Source organism: Mytilus trossulus, chromosome 4, assembly GCF_036588685.1.
Source record: "Mytilus trossulus isolate FHL-02 chromosome 4, PNRI_Mtr1.1.1.hap1, whole genome shotgun sequence".
NCBI classification, from domain to species: domain Eukaryota; kingdom Metazoa; phylum Mollusca; class Bivalvia; order Mytilida; family Mytilidae; genus Mytilus; species Mytilus trossulus.
This window is the reverse complement of record NC_086376.1, coordinates 1167146-1182598: the sequence shown is the minus strand read 5'-3', so window position 1 is coordinate 1182598 and position 15453 is coordinate 1167146. Positions and strand designations below refer to the sequence as shown.

The 15453-nt window shown below is 31.9% G+C and overlaps 1 protein-coding gene across 9 annotated transcripts in view; it reads left to right on the top strand.

Annotated features, from left to right (window-relative positions):
* Positions 1-15453, top strand: part of LOC134714459 (pyrokinin-1 receptor-like) — a 94041-nt gene that overhangs the window by 49418 nt on the left and 29170 nt on the right. For 3 of the 9 annotated variants that reach the window (XM_063575723.1, XM_063575722.1, XM_063575724.1), the window contains one exon: positions 10467-10539. The exons of the other annotated variants lie outside the window; for them this stretch is intronic. The gene's annotated coding sequence lies outside the window, so the exon portion shown is untranslated. The remainder of the gene's footprint in view (positions 1-10466; positions 10540-15453) is intronic. 9 annotated transcript variants of the gene reach the window in all.

Genomic DNA, 15453 nt, shown 5'->3' with positions numbered 1-15453 from the left:
TTGTTTTGTTTTGGTAAATTCTTTTGTTTTATCTAATTAATCCGTTATTTCTCTCTATAGCATTGTTTCACATTTTTCATGTATTGCCTTTTATAACCGACTTGACATCTTCTCTTTTATATATACGGTAATGGTTTTTCTCAATGTTTAAGAACATACAATTGCGTATCATTTGCTTGTATCAGCTTCATATAAACTTTGGTGGGTAGTTGTAGAATTCGCACTCGCTACGTTTACGTATATTCTAATAATGCTACATGTACATGTATTCGAAGAGACTTATTTACTACCCATTTGTTTTAGCAAACCATTTCTGTTAAGAATGGTAAAATAATAGCAAAGTAACTTTTGTTCGTTTTTTTGCAAATTCAATGAAGAAATCATTCAGTCATTATACTGCTCTATACTCCCTGATAAACAACTTGAATGTTATAATTAACGTGTCCAGTGGTCAACGGGCAGTTTTTCTTATCACGATTGACTGAAATCTTAATTGAAATATCTGACATATATCAGACAGCAAATAATGATCAAGTTATAATGAAGAATGAAACAGGGGAATCCTTATGATAAGGTATAATCAAGAAGTCTTATTTATTAAAGACAGCACAATAATAGCTGGTAAAAGAGGCATGTGTCGCCAGATTCGTCATAATTAACACTTGCTGTTCTTGTAAGGTTAGGCAAAAAGGACAGAGGTGTCATTGTCAAGGTTTTAAGTGCTGCAAATATTCGATGTCAATGAATTTTATCAATGTATTAGGATCAATCGATGCGAGATTTATAGGAATAAGGAGTAACGACCATCATATTTTAATTAAAAATGGATTAAAAAAAATACATAAATAAGGCAGTTAGTTTTTTAGTTTGAATTGTTTTACATTGTCTTATAGGGCCTTTTATAGCCGACTATGCAGTATCGGCTTTGCTCATTGTTGAAGGCCTTACGGTGACCTATAGTTGTTAATGTCTGTGTCATTTTGGTCTCTTGTGGAGAGTTGTCTCATTGGCAATCATACTACATTCTTCTTTTTTATAAAACTCTCTTATTATTATTTTAACTGGTGGAAACTGCATAATTATACATCCCTCCCTTTAGAGAAACTTAAAACTTGCATGACTGATAGATATTAGCAATAGTTTTTATCACAGTCAACCGCTGTATTAATAAATGTCTCATAGAATGTTTACAGTGCATTGTAGTATGCTTATGTCTTGGAATGAATGATGACCTTGAAAAAACAATACCAGCAAGGACTGACTGACTACTTCTCTGATACCTGCTCTAAATTTTCGTTTGGTATCTTTAAGAAATAGGAAAGTACGTTAACCAACAACAGTGCGTTGCTCTATTGGTAATGAACAAACTACTCAATGGTTTTATAATTGAACTGGAACCCGAACAATCATTACAAATAATTATATAAGCAGGAGTGACTGAATGTTTGTTTGTTTGTTATTTGTTGGTTTGTTTTTTTGGAATGGAGTTGGTGTTGATTCATCGACATTTTCTTACGTTTATATTTTATTATTTTTTATTTTCTTAAGATAATTTTAACAAGACGACAATTTTCCGGATCACAAAATCTTGTTTAGGTAAAAGGTATTTTCAGTTTCACAAAATACCTATGAACTGGACAAATTTTACAGTTTTAAATCCGCCAATGTAACTTGATACTTAAATACGACCCTTTTGTTAAACTACACTGGATCCATATATTATCTTTTCTAAATTTGAGAGTAAACATACCGTAAAATGCAAATTTAAGATTTATTTTTATATCCCAAATGTTTGTGCCAAAAAATAACACTAAATAATCATATAAAAGCGGAGATTTTTATATCAATACCTTTCATGTGTCAATTTACAAATGTTCATTAGAGTTTAAAATATATATTAAAAGTACCATATCTTATATCAGTTGTTGGATATTGAAACTCTTTCAATTCTAAAATTCAAGCATAGGATTTTGAAGGACGAAAATAAAAAATATAATGTAGATTTTACGCCAGATATTCAGCATAATTATGTGATTTATATTTTTGATTTAAAAGATAAGCAGATTGAAACTTATAAATTCATAAATAGCTTTTTTCCAATAAACTATGAAACAGACATTTTCGGCTATTTACACTTACAAATCTTGTGTAAGAAAATCTATGATGGAATGTTGACTGCTTTGTACGATCATTGGAGTCTAATTAGAAAAGTTAAAGTCTTAATTCAATAAATTTAGAAATTATAATCTGATAATATTGTGCAATTAACTTGAGTATGGGAATCGATTAGCAATCAGCGCTGTCATAATTTCATTAAAATTTAATAACGAAATATCAATAATTAAATATGATTTCGTCTGTATTCATTCCTCATTGTATGAAGGATGTCAATAGCATGAAATAAGAGACACTCATTTAAAGATTTTATCAGTTTGACAGGGAAAATTAACTTTAGATTTGACGTCCTTGACTTATTTTTTCACGCAAGTGAATTTTGAAACTGTTATATAAAACATGACGGTATCTTCAAATCAACATTAATTTTGTATTTACGGTGATGTTTAAAAGTTGTATGTCGAATCTATTACTTCAAGTCTTCCCTGATATATTCTTCTCTTTATAAATAATATCCTGGACAATAACATTGAATGTATGAATTATTTCCCTGTATCTTTGTAATTCATCATGAATTTTAACGACCTATTTTGTAGAAGGATGTAACAGTATCACAAAGGATTTTTGATCAACCTATTGCAATAATTAACGTTTAAGATAAGTTTCTCGATTGTAAGACCTTGTCAGTGCAATACACATGAATATTAAAATACAAACACAATTGGCAATGACGCAACCCTCTTACAACGACAAAATGACAAAGAAGTAAACAAATATAGGTCACCATTCATCCTTCAACAATGAACAAAACCGACATCGAATAGTCTAAAAAGCTAAAAAGGCCTCGAAATGATGTAGTAAAGACAGTATATATGGGATAATCTTCCTCGGTCCATTTTTTATTCACAGATACTCTCTTACAATATGGGTTCAACGACTTAAATCGCCTAATACAAGCACTTTTCCTGTGTGTTTCAACAAACATATCCACGATCAGCATCACTAGTTAGAAAGTAATTTCATCATCCCTTTACAGTAATTTTTGTGAATAGACCAGAACGCGGAGAACATAAATTTACAATAGTATACGACCTAATTATTCTCTAATCGCGCCTTTTTTGTTATTATGATCGATAAACCTATAACAGCAACTAATATTTACTTTGAACTCTTGTTTGTTTCTAAACTTTAAAGACAGATTATAAGCTGAATGTCGATCATACCCATGACCTCAAGAATTCAAAGCTAAGCACTACCTTGAGACCACACAGACGGTAAAAGTTCAAAGTAAATAGTTAGAACTAATACATTAGTGCTGTTTAATAATTAATATTACAATAACTATGTATAGATATGTTTACATGACTCTCTGATTTTCATGTTCACGATCCACTATAGAAACTCCAGCAACAAATTAACCAAGATGACAATATCGCAGATAATATATACTATAGTTTTATTAAGAATTAGTGCCTAAATAATGATTGCTATTTACTAAACATCCAATGGAAAATGTCTCATGCATATTCAGCACGAAAACATTTATAAAAACATAAAAAAAATAGTGTCTTAATAATTGTAGACAATTATTCAAGCAGTAACTCAAATAAGCAAGTACCGGAAAGTTTGTTGAAGGAGTTCAATCACGAAAAGAGAAATTCACAAGTAAATGCGGATATGGAAACACATAACATTCGATACTAAAACGGATATTTTATCAAAATGATTTTGACAATGAATAATTACGTAAGAACCACAGCAACAAACAAACAACCACTAAATTACAGGCACAACCGAATGTTGCGAGTCTAAATTAGTTTGAAGGCACCTACCCTTCCATGGTACTGTGTTGTTTTAACAGTACAACGCAAATCAGTTTAAAAAAGCTAAACTCATCAGATAAATATATATAGAAATACATTTAACAAATTCACAGAGTGGACGTGGACGGGTATTTGTACATCCCAACAACAAAAGTACACTGAGTACAGATATAAAAGTAATCGCTGTTACTGACAGCTATAGTTCAAAGCCAATAACTTATAAACTAGAGGCTCTAAAGAGCCTGTGTCGCTCACCTTGGTCTATGTGAATATTAAACAAAGGACACAGATGGATTCATGACAAAATTGTGTTTTGGTGATAGTGATGTTTTTGTAGATCTTACGTTACTAAACATTCTTGCTGCTTACAATTATCTGTATCTATAATGAACTTGGTCCAGTTAGTTTCAGTGGAAAATGGTGGTGAAAATTTACAAATTTTATGAAAATTGCTAAAATTTGACTATAAAGGGCAATAACTCCTTAGGAGGTCAATTGACCATTTTGGTCATATTGACTAATTTGTAAATCTTTCTCAGCTGAACAATATTGCTGTTTACTGTTTATCCCTATCTATAATAATATTCAAGATATTAATCAAAAACAGCAAAATTTCCTTAAAATTACCAATTCAAGGGCAGCAACCTAACAAGGGTTGTCTGATTCATCTGAAAAATTTAGAGCAAATAGATCTTGACCTGAATAACAATTTTAACTCTTGTCAGATTTGCTCTAAATACTTTGGTTTTTGAGTTATAAGCCAAAACTGCATTTTACCCCTATGTTCTATTTTTAGTCATGGCGGCCATCTTGGATGGTTGACCAGGTCAATGATGATTGTGACCAAGTTTGGTTAAATTTGGCCCAGTAGTTTCAGAGGAGAAGATTTTTCTAAAAGATTACTAAGATATACGAAAAATGGTTAAAAATTGACTATAAAGGGCAATAACTCCTAAAGGGGTCAACTGACCATTTCGGTCATGTTGACTTATTTGTAAATCTTACTTTGCTGAACATTATTGCAGTTTACAGTTTATCTCTATCTATGATAATATTCAAGATTATAACACAAAACAGCAAAATTTCCTTAAAATTACTAATTCAGAGGCAGCAACCCAACAACGGGTTATCTGATTCATCTGAAAATTTTGGTCTTTTGTGGATCGTTGTCTCGTTGGCAATCATACCACATCTTTTTTTCATAAAGTACCAAACCGAAAAAAAACCCATAAAATTACATGTTAAACTATCTCAAGTTAAACGCCTTTACATATAAAGAAAAATGATAACTTATAGACTCAACACACTAACAGAACAGTTGCACCTTTGTTTATTTTACGCGAAAATTAGAAGAGATAGTATCTAAATATATTTAAAACCTATTGCTGTTTGTGCGTTAGGGATATTCTATTGCAACAACATCGGTTTAAATTACATGTTAACTCATTTTGTTTTTAAAGTAGATAATTGAATTCAATTTTATAATGCAGTTCGTCAAGTAATTTTCGACAGTTGGTAATCAAGATATAATATTAATGGTTATGCTTGTAAATATTATTATTTGAACGCATACGTTGTGTTGAAACATTTTCTTTCCTTTACGCTTGTTTATATAAATGATAACTGCTAATCATCTTTTAACTCTTTCCATTATTGAAGTAATGTAGTAAAGAAAACGTTTAGAAATAGTACCATCTATGTTAGTCGACTATTCATCTTAATTCTTATTTTGTATGTAACGGTAAACCTGTTTTAAAGATGCTATAATCAATAACTATTACACAACTACATGTATGTGTTGAACAGATATATGTTTTGAAAGCTCTCTAAATGTTAAGGGTATATAATTTGCAAAAATGATCTGACAATTTAAATCAAACGAATTCCTATTTTTCCCTACTTCAATGGGATACTCACATGTATTACTAGTATGTGGACCATCTTCTCGTTCATGTGTGGGGGTCTATAACAGGAAATCGATTATAATATAAAGCTTGTTCTTTTCTTGATGTACATGTATATGCACGTTAAATAATAGCGATAAATTAATTTCATAGTGTGCATACATGTGTATAATTATAATAAAAACAAAAATAGTCTTTTTAGTCGATTTGATAAATAATTAAACAGGTTTATATTTCATCATGTTTTTAAAAAAAAGCAGCAATGAAATGTGTTACAGGAAGGAAAGACTGTTATCTATCCATCAAACAACATAGCGTTAACATTTAATATAGAAAACCGAAAAACCAGACTTCGTTTACTTGTGTTCGCAATGAAGATGGTGTAGTTGGCTTATGTTATGTAATCTTATAATAATGTCATGGTTTTTATAAGATTATTAAAGATATATTATTTCAAGGTTGCTTTTCATTCTTGAATTACAACTTCCTTTTTCAACAACATATGTATTATGTCCTCATTAAACATTACATGCATTTAAAGCATGTATAATATGCGTATTATGTACCATTAATCTTTCTGCATTGCTTGCCTTCCACTTCGGTTTCTCATGACTTTCTATCAGAAGTTTCAAGGTCATAATAACTTTACATATCTTATTTCATACCAATAAGTGTTGAAGTATTGTCACATGATAAACACTTTTGGAGTTTATACATTTGAAGATCAATATAAAAATCAAACAACTTCTGGTACACATCATTGAGTTCGAGCAGTCACATCTGTGTACAACAGTTTCCGATCTTACCACATAAAGCTGTTTATCCAGTTGAAGATGCTCCTCTTTGATCACGTGTTAAAAGGTTTTGTATGTTGGTGTATAGATATTCCTCAAGTTTTGTTAGCATACCGGTATTCCTGTATTTATAGTCTTGTTCAAGCATAAGTTGTTCTTCAAGTTTCGTTAAAGCATAAGATAATCTTCTAGTTTTGTTAAAGCATACAGGCATTCCTTAAGTCTTGTTAAAGTATAAAAGTATTCTAATAGTCTTGTTAAATCTTCTATGGTAAGGTATTCCTCTAATCTTGTTAAAGCAAGTACTATTAACCCCTATGTTGCTAGTCTTACTAAAGCACATATATATTTCTCTAATCTTGTTTAAGTCAAATGATTTAAGCAACATAGGTTAACCGATGTTCACCAAAAGTCATGAACCGATTGAGAGAAAACAAATCCGGGTTTTCCGGGTTACAAACTAAAACCGAGGGAAACACTTCAACAATAAGAGGAAAACAACGAAACACTAAATAAAACACTGAAGTGCAACAATAAATCGGCACGGGTGTAGAAGACATTTACTTAGTATTCAATACTATCAAAGTTCTATACTCCTAAATTCAACTGTCAAAGACAAAAGACAGTTCTATCAATTTGATACATTTTCAGTGTAAACTAATCTTCTAAATATTGTAATTGTTCTATTTTCATCTCAAGCGGGAACATCTTGTCGACGATTTTCGGTGTTCAGTTAATGTTTTCTTTTGATTCTGATGCTATCCAACGTTTTGTGTATTCAGCTCCTTAATATTCTGGTCTCTAGTGCGTTGCATTAACACGTATCATGGACAGTTCTATCGGTATCTTTCATTATATGTTTCAGAGGACTCCTGTTGAGTCTGGTAAGTTTTAATTCAGGGCTCATTTGGCTCATAAATCAACTTGGTATCCCAACATCAGAGTTTGTCAGACTATAATTGGATGTCCGGTGTATTTACATGGGTAATCAATTACAGCTCAGATTCATCATTTCGCCATATAAATATTTATAAACTTTCCCGCATATTCTGTCTAAAACCGAGACGTGAAATTACTGTAAAGAATAATTGAACCTGAGCAACACAAAATGTAAAAACTATCATTATGTCTGATTAATCTAGATGTTTTTTGTTTGCATGTTGGACGTTAAACGAAATGTAAATCATCGGAATTCTACACATAACTGTTAAATTATTTGACGAAATAAATACTTTATAGGAAGTGCATCAAGCTGCAGAGACATAATTGACAATTTGCGTGACATGAAAAATGAAACAGCAGGTAAACTGCTACTCTCTAGTTACTAAACACCAAAATACTCTTTAGGAATGAAACAAATTCATTTCCTATATTTTCTAACATTTTTCTTCTTTAAGTATACGAGAGATATTCATAGATGAATGTGTTGATGCTTTTAATCATGTCACATTAATTTTTCAAAATCTGTTTCCCGTTCTTTCTCAAAGAATTAGAGTCAATTCCTACAGGATTAAAATCAGAAAGTTATTAAAACATACTGGAAATAGGATATAAATGAGTTTATGTCATATAGCTAATCAAATTATCAATAATTGAGCCTTTTTTGTCACTTGTGCATGTGGCACGCGTCATGTAACTCTTTCTAATTCGTATAATGTATTGTCAATATCGAGGACAATGTGTTCTAGATTGTTGTTACGACAAGCAGTACATATCTGTCGTCCCCTGTGATATTGGTATTCCCTAGTTTAAACATATTTATTTATAGTGGATTGGGAAACAAGTTTTGCAACTTATATTAATCCCTTTCCACTTTGCGGGTGGGAGTGCTGCCTTGTAGCGGCATTAGCCTACTCTTTTTCGAAATCTACAAGGGTGTCTTTAACGTGCAAGAGATATAACTCTCTCTTAACACGGGTCAGCCATTTATCGTCCCCTTCCGACGGACTATCATCGTTTCCTCAAGACCATACTCGCAAATGGTGTCAAGGGAGAGCCGAAAATTGAGTTCCTAAAATTTTCATCCCAGACGGGAATCGAACCAGGAACCTTTGTGCTAGTAGTCCGATGCACTAACCACTACACCACGGCTCTCTTTACCTAACAGTAGATACCGAATCAAGATGGTGTCCATACACATTTTGACTGGATGACTTTGACCTTTTCCATTTAGCACCTTGAATGCAACATAACATATTCCTTGTAAACAATTATAATCCTCTTTTAAAGACATCATGATTTAAAACAATCGCTCTGTATACGTTTTAACTTGGAGAATACCATTAAGGCACTGCTGGAACGTTGTCTCAATGATAGGAAAAGTTCTCAATGAGAAAATTGAAATCATCTCTTTTGTCGTAAAGTTATAACCCTAAGCAAGGGCCTCGGTGGCCAAGTTGTCTAAGTAGTTTTATTACTGATATCACGTAGCCAGTCAACACTCACTCGACTACAATCTTAATTGATTAGGATTGTCAGTTTTCCAATCGAAGGTCGCTGATTTTCTCCAGTCATTCCGGCTTCCTCCACCCATAAAAACCAACCGCCACGGAATAGCCTACTAGTGGCGCTTACAGTTGGCGTTTCAGCACCCACAAACTCAAATCTAACCCGAAGTCTCCAGCTGTAATTTGTGACAAGAAGCAGACTTAACTGTAGATGAGGTTCCTTTCTTTCAAGTCCATTCGGAGTTATGCAGTCAAGATAGTCACCAAACTTTGAATTATTCAATGTAAAAGTCTAAATGAAATAACGCTACAAGTTGGAAAACAGAGCGGCAAAGATGGAATACCTATTGCTCTAAAACACGTCTTCCGGACTTAAGCAATATGGTACCAATTGAAAAAAATCAAATATCTTGATATTGTTATTAAAATGTATGGATATCTTACGAAGATATGATTGCACTATTATGTTATAGAAAGCCGTTAACCTAGCCCATCGCATTTCCATCTATATAGGATGAACAAACACGGCCCACGTACAGAAAATCACTCAACCGCAACAGTTAAATACCGGATTAAGATGCAGTGTATTAACAGTTGTCCTATAGAATTTAACGTTTTTAAAAAAACATGATTTTTCCTTCCGATACCGCTAAATAAATATGTAAGTAGACCAACTAAGTCAACTAATTAAAATATGTCACATAGACAGATTTGAGTGCGTTTCTTTCTCGGATAATTTTATCCTGTGTTCGGTGCCTACAGTTTATATGAGGATAACGTAAACCATTGAGAAAGTATTGAACATGTCATGGACAAATACAGCATTGTATAAAATACTGTATATATTTTGTATTACAAATAGGTCTTGTAATGATAAACAGCATGAAATTCAATACAGCGGTTAGAAAATTGATTAACACAATTAATAAAGTCCTACTAAACGACAGATATCCACAATGGGATACATCTCATCCGTTATACATCATTTACAAAGTATTAGTTTCACCTAAATAAGCATGTATAGTGAAATGTGGAAAAGCGCAAGAACATTCACATAACAAATTCAGTGAATTATTGAACTGCAGTGCCGGAAATTTACACAATATACCACGTTGACACTATTTTCATTGAGTTGATTATATACATAATTAATTTTACTTATGAAGGTTGTTATAATTAAGTGTGGAGGGTAAGGGATATCCCAGTCAGATAGTGAACACAGACCTCCATGGGGAGTAGGTTTACCAATAACGATCACCAAAGGCAGTTGGCTGCAGTTTCCTATGATAACAGTTTATTATTGCTAGTTAAGCAAAAATCATCGATATCATTAGTATTTAAGATACAGTGGTAAAGTGATAAAGGAAAATTCTTTATTTTCAGAACATGTTGAACAAGTAAAAAGAAGTTAGAATTGGAATGTACAATTAACAATTGATATCCTGATATACAATTGGTAAGTTTTATTGCTTTTTTCGCTTTTGGAGCAATTATTTGACTTTTAATTAATTGTTAATTTGTTCAATTTTTTTCTTTCATTTATGTTTTTATTTATTTCATACTGGGTTTTTTTCCAGATTTTGTTAAGAAATTAATTTCTCTTTGTTGAATAAAGAATAATTCTTTATTGCTTAAATTTCTTTAAAACAAAGTCCGGATGAAACAAAAATAATAGCCTCTTTAATGATGCTTCTTGACGGACTTCTTGTTTATTGACAAACATGTGGACAGTGATGAGAATACTATTACTTACTTAATTGGGATAAAATAATATAAGAAATTAGAATATGCTATTTTTATTGTATATGATTCGAGATAAATCTAGTGCGTTTTAACAGTTGATATAGCTATAAATTTTGAAAGAATGTCTAAAAGTTTACTAGTTTTAGACAAATTGGACAAATGCCCTCTCGAGATTGTTTCCTTACATCCCACTGGTTCAAACTGATAAATTTTTCAAAAGTATTGGAAGTATATATAATGTAATCTTACTGACTGACCATAGTATATCTTAAGGCTGTATATAAACATGGATTATTAAAATCGATGTGACATTTGTAACACGTGACAGCAGCTGGTGTTACATCAGGTTGGTTAACACTTCATTTTAATGTGGTTATGGATTAATAAGGTATTGTTTTAACAGGTAATGAATCATTCTTTAATTTATTGATAATAATTATTGTAAATTGGACAGGATTGATCAGAATACTGTACTTTTAACGAGTAGTTTTCAGGAATATAAATGCTTTTATTTGATCTCCTTCAGTGTAGAGTCGTTAATTTAAAAAAAAAAAAAAAAAAAAAAAAAAAGCAAGTTGGTATGTTATTTCTGGAATGTTGTAATTGCATCTCTGATTTCAAATATTTTGACTAACCAATTGACGGATCAGATGTTGAGAAATTTACTGATATCAAATTTGTAATGCATAGCTGAAAACAGGTGTTTATCTTTTAAATAAATCAGTTTTAAATTTGAATTAATCTCGATTTTGTTCAATAAATAAAAACATTTGCAAGTACATTTTTAATGAAGCTTGTAATTTGATGATTTTTCTTAACATAAGTGAAACGTTGTGTTTTTCTATGTTTCGTTTGATGGTAGGCGTTGTATGCTCTGAGATTTAAACAAACGGAAGAAAGAATATTAGATTATTGCTTAAAATTGTTTGCAGGGGACATTCATAAATTTAAATTAGGGACTTTCCGTTTTGAATTTTCCTCGGTTTTCAGTATTTTTGTGATTTTTACTTTCCACTTGAAATTGAAATAAATCGATATTTCTCGTTACTTGTAATTTTATATATTTTAGACCGTTGGTTTTCCGGTTTAAATGGTTTTACACTAGAAATTTGTTGGGGCTCTCTATAGTTTGCTGTTCGATGTGTGTCAAGGCTCCGTTTTAAAGACCGTACTTTGACCTATACTGGTTTACTTTTATAAATTGTGACTTGGATGGAGAGTTGTCTCATTGGCACTCATACCACATCTTCTTATACATGTATCTATGAAAAAGATTTACAACACAAGTTTCTTTGTTAAACATTGGCAAAAAGTTATATATATGTGGTATGATTGCCAATGAGACAACTGTCCACAAGAGACCAAAATGACACAGACATTAAAAACTATTGGTCACCGTATGGCCGTCAACAAAGAGCACAGCCCATACCGCATAGTCAGCTATAAAAGGCCCCGAAATGACAATGTAAAATATGCCTGCTTTGCTAAGTATTTGGTGTTTTTATTTTTATTTGTTGTGTGCGTCGTGTATGCAACCGTGATTTTAAGGCATTTTAATCACCCTATACAAAATCAAGACATTTCGTTAAAAAGTAATTCAGCTTCGATTTTCATCTCATGAATATTATTGATGGCTAGCCTCATGAATATTAACGCCGGCTAGATCCACACTAGTTCGATACATGTATAAACTGGTGTTTTGTTGCTGGACTATATAGTTTAATCATAACAAATGATATTCATGCCAAAATCCGCCCATGGCTTAACTACTTCAGCACTTTAAAACTATGTGATACTGAAGGACTTTAAAATAATGTCCTTTTTTAGTTCTTTATAACAGTGTGTCATACAATGTACTTACAGATAGGATTCCATCCTATCCAATGTTTGGTGTGCAGCTCTTACTTGTACTTGTATATCAAGTATTTGTTTTGATACGGTTAAATTATTTTTGACCACATTGCTGAAAATGCTATGACCTTAGATAATTTCTTTTAAAGGATTATCGTCCTGAATATGCATGAAATATTTGCCACTGGACGTTAAGCAACCAACAATCAATCAATAAATTTAAAGGATCATTTACATTGTTTAAACAACCTGATCACGGTACATTATTGTATTTTTGAAAGATTCATCACTTGGCGCTATTCGTAAACTTATTCTCTTATTTTCGATGTATCCCCCTCATTTTTTTTTCGTCTACTTATAAATGTAATTATTGTATACCGATGTTAAACTTATTTAAGGGGAAAGCACTGGAATACGATATCTTTATACCTTTAGTATATACCAATGAAATTAATTCATCTCATTTGAATATGATTCTATTTCAGTCCAATTATGATTCTAACAGGGTTAAGATGTTATAGTACAATTGTCCTAATTAATAAACATGTATATCTTTATGACCCCAAACAGATCATAAGATAACCTTCAAATAATACTTGTAAGTCATTAAAACTTAGTACATGTATAATTGTATTCGCTGCTAAGAGAAGTAATTGAAAAAAAAATACATTGCAACCTCTGTATTATTAATATCCAAAAATATACAATATCGAATTCTTATATGATGATTTTTTTTTTGGCTTAGCTAATGTTCCTTTTTCTCTTTCCCTCTGTATTTCCTTTTTCTTTTTCTTTTTCGAAGGTGTTTACTTAAGTTACGGTTATACGTTCGTTGCATATACTTGAGATAAACTTCAATGTTGCAAGACCCGGAACCTCAAGATGCATTATAATTTATTAAGTTACATGAAATCAATAACACTTATTCTATATTATAATTTCTTTTGATGTTTGTGTGTCCCTCGGTTGCCTTCTCATTGACTTATATACCATATAGCCTCCTATATTATTTATAGAAACCCTACATTTAAGTTTTAGTTTTTATTTCTGTTTATGCAACTGTCTTTTAAATGAACATATATACATGTGTAGCATCTGTCACCGTAAACAATTTTCCTCGTTGATGCACAAAGTGATATACTTTAACAGTGCAAATTTAATGTACCATTGAAATAATGTTTGAACATTTGTATTTACATGTGTTAACTTATGTTTTAATTTCTTTAATTATTACTTAAATTTTATTAAGATTTCATTTTTTAGTTTTTGACTTATTTAGAAGTGAGCATGAAATAAAATTAAGAATGGAAATTGGGAATGTATCAAAGAGACAACAACCCGACCATAGATAAAAACAACAGCAGAAGATCATCAACAGGTCTTCACATCTTCGCTAGCCAAGGGTTACGATCCACTTTCGCTCTCTTCACCCTTGGCGGATTGGGCCATCATTTGTGATTACAATGTTGTGCCATCTATCGGAAGATAAAAATCACGCCCATTTCGAATACATTATGCTTGACCAATGGTAGCACTTGAACTCTTCAAGTTGGAGGTAAAAACACGGTAGCGTCTAGATTCTACACGCTTGGTAAAGCCGGAAATGAAAATATACGTCAACATTCATGCATTTGTGCATGAAACATACACAGGAACTTCTATTGGACGAATAAAAACATTCAAGTTGTCACTAAATATAGTCGTATGTTTAGAAATGTAAAGACTTGTTGCACAATAAACACGTGGTAATTGTTTACAAACACTTTATACATTTACACGTGATCATGTTATAGGCGCTTTTTGATTGGATGCAGCGAGTTTTGACTGCAACCAATAAAAATCTTTACCTTGTGTCTCCGAAATTTTATCTCAATCCGCCAAGGGTCAAGAGAGCGAAAGTGGATCGTAACCCTTGGCTAGCGAAGATGTCAAGAGAGCGAAAGTGGATCGTAACCCTTGGCTAGCGAAGATGCAGGTCTTCAATGTAACGAGAATTCCCGCACCCAGAGGCGTCCTTCAGCTGGCCCCTAAACAAATATATACTAGTTCAGTGATAATGAACGCCATACTAATTTCTAAATTGCACACAAGAAACTAAAATTAAAAAAAAAATACAAGACCAACAAAGACCAGAGGCTCCTGACTTGGGACAGGCGCAAAACATTTTTGTTTTTAAAGATCAGTCACCTCAATTTTAAAAATGACTTTGGCTGTTTAAAAAGAACACTTGCAACAATTATTCGAGGGGGCGTACACGTATAATGCGATTTTAAATCCCTAACATCAATCCGCAACCCTTTTTTGCCAGTGTCAACCTTTAATTTTCTACAATCATTTCAGACGACTTCAGTTTTGGAAAATTGAAGAACTGAATTGTTGGATTTAATCTGAATATTTAACGTTATGCAGTAGTTACATTTAAACCCAGCAAAATCTGGTCAAAACTTTAAAATAAAACGCGACAAATATACTATAACCATATTTTTATGAACTACTTTTCTGTATGATTCACTACTTTATTTATTCACAAGAAAAACGTTGAAAGATTTGATGAAATGATTTTTCAATTAATATGGACACGGGTACCTGTTTTGAATCTTCAATCTGCAATTGGAAAAAAGCTATTATATCATAATCGAATCATGCTAATTTGTGTCGTTTGTACGCTAGAATCCCAATCGTATACATGTACCCATTACCTGTGACACAATTTCTACAGCGAGAACATGTAACAAATATAACATACTGGGTTCCATATGTTAAACTCGAGTCACCT